Below are 2,500 nucleotides of genomic sequence, written 5' to 3'. Positions count from 1 at the left end.
TGTCTCTCTCTTTGTCTCTCTCTCTGTCTCACTCTTTGTCTCTCTCTCTCTGTCTGTCTCTATCTCTGTCTCTTTCTGTCTCCCTCTGTTTCTCTCTGTCTCTCTCTGTCTCTATCTGTCTCTCTCTTTGTCTCCCTCTGTCTCTATCTCTGTCTCTCTCCGTCTCTCTCTGTCTCTATCTGTGTCTCTCTCTGTCTCTCTCAGTCTCTCTCACTCTGTCTCTGTCTTTCTCTATCTCTCTCTTTCTCTCTGTCTCTCTCTGTATCTCTCTGTCTCTCTCTGTCTCGCTCTGTCTCTCTCTGTGTCTCTCTCTGTCTCTCTCTGTATCTCTCTGTCTCTCTCTGTCTTTCTCTTTGTCTCTGTCTCTCTCTGTCTCTCTCTCTGTCTCTCTCAATCTCTTTCACTCTGTCTCTGTCTCTCTCTGTCTTTCTCTTTGTCTCTGTCTCTCTCTTTGTCTCTCTCTGTGTCTCTTTCTGTCTCTCTCTATCTCTATCTCTGTCTCTTTCTGTCTCTCTCTGCATCTCTCCCTTTGTCTGTTTTCTGTCTCTCTGTCTCTCTTTCTGTCTCTCTCTGTGTATCACTCTGTCTCACTCTGTCTCTGTCTCTCTCTGTCTCTCTCTTTGTCGCTGTCTCTCTCTCGTCTCTCTCTGTGTCTTTCGATGTCTCTATCTATCTCTCTCTGTCTCTTTCTGTCTCTCTCTCTCTCTGTCTCTCTCTGTCTCTCCTGTCTCTCTCTGTCTCTCTCTGTATCTCTTTGTCTTTCTCTGTGTCTCTCTCTCTGTGTCTCTCTCTGAGTCTCTCGCTGTCTCTCTATGTTTCTCTCTCTGTATGTCGCTGTTTCTCTCTGTCTCTCTCTATCACTCTCTCTGTCTCTCTCTGTCTCTCTCTTTTGTCTCTTTTCTGTCTCTCTCTCTCTGTCTCTCTCTCTTTCTCTCTCTGTCTCTCTCTGTGTGTCTCTCTGTCTCTCTGTCTTTCTCTCTGTCTCTCTCTGTCTCTGTCTCTCTTTCTCTCTCTTTGTCTCTCTCTCTGTCTCTCTCTCTGTCTCTCTCTGTCTCTGTCTGTCTCTCTGTCTCTCTCTTTGTCTCTCTCTCTGTCTCACTCTTTGTCTCTCTCTCTCTCTCTGTCTCTATCTCTGTCTCTTTCTGTCTCCCTCTGTTTCTCTCTGTCTCTCTCTGTCTCTATCTGTCTCTCTCTTTGTCTCCCTCTGTCTCTATCTCTGTCTCTCTCCGTCTCTCTCTGTCTCTATCTGTGTCTCTCTCTGTCTCTCTCAGTCTCTCTCACTCTGTCTCTGTCTTTCTCTATCTCTCTCTTTCTCTCTGTCTCTCTCTGTATCTCTCTGTCTCTCTCTGTCTCGCTCTGTCTCTCTCTGTGTCTCTCTCTGTCTCTCTCTGTATCTCTCTGTCTCTCTCTGTCTTTCTCTTTGTCTCTGTCTCTCTCTGTCTCTCTCTCTGTCTCTCTCAATCTCTTTCACTCTGTCTCTGTCTCTCTCTGTCTTTCTCTTTGTCTCTGTCTCTCTCTTTGTCTCTCTCTGTGTCTCTTTCTGTCTCTCTCTATCTCTATCTCTGTCTCTTTCTGTCTCTCTCTGCATCTCTCCCTTTGTCTGTTTTCTGTCTCTCTGTCTCTCTTTCTGTCTCTCTCTGTGTATCACTCTGTCTCACTCTGTCTCTGTCTCTCTCTGTCTCTCTCTTTGTCGCTGTCTCTCTCTCGTCTCTCTCTGTGTCTTTCGTTGTCTCTATCTCTCTCTGTCTCTTTCTGTCTCTCTCTTTCTCTCTCTGTCTCTCTCTGTCTCTCCTGTCTCTCTCTGTCTCTCTCTGTATCTCTTTGTCTTTCTCTGTGTCTCTCTCTCTGTGTCTCTCTCTGAGTCTCTCGCTGTCTCTCTATGTTTCTCTCTCTGTATGTCACTGTTTCTCTCTGTCTCTCTCTATCACTCTCTCTGTCTCTCTCTGTCTCTCTCTTTTGTCCCTTTTCTGTCTCTCTCTCTCTGTCTCTCTCTCTTTCTCTCTCTGTCTCTCTCTGTGTGTCTCTCTGTCTCTCTCTGTCTTTCTCTCTGTCTCTCTCTGTCTCTGTCTCTCTTTCTCTCTCTTTGTCTCTCTCTCTGTCTCTCTCTTTGTCTCTCTCTGTCTCTCTGTCTCTCTCAATTTCTCTGTCTCTCTCTGTTTCTATCTCTCTCTATCTCTCTCTTTGTCTCTGTGTCTCTCTCTGTCGCTCTCTGTCTCTCTCTCTGTCTCTCTCTGTCTCTCCCTTTGTCTCTCTCTCTGTCTCTCTGTTTGACTCTCTTTCTGTCTCTATCTCTCTCTATTTGACTCTCTGTCTCTGTCTCTCTCTAAGTCTCTCTCTGTCTTTATCTTTGTCTCTCTCTATCTCTCCCTCTCTCTCTCTGTCTCTCTCTGTCTCTTGCTCTGTCTCTCTGTCTCTCTCTGTCTCTGTCTGTCTCTCTGTCTCTCTCTTTGTCTCTTTCTCTGTCTCACTCTTTGTCTCTCTCTGTCTCTATCTCTGTCTC

Source organism: Mus caroli, unplaced genomic scaffold (assembly GCF_978045245.1).
Source record: "Mus caroli unplaced genomic scaffold, Mus_caroli_1 scaffold_21, whole genome shotgun sequence".
In the NCBI taxonomy this organism is placed as follows: domain Eukaryota; kingdom Metazoa; phylum Chordata; class Mammalia; order Rodentia; family Muridae; genus Mus; species Mus caroli.
This window is presented reverse-complemented; position numbering follows the sequence as displayed.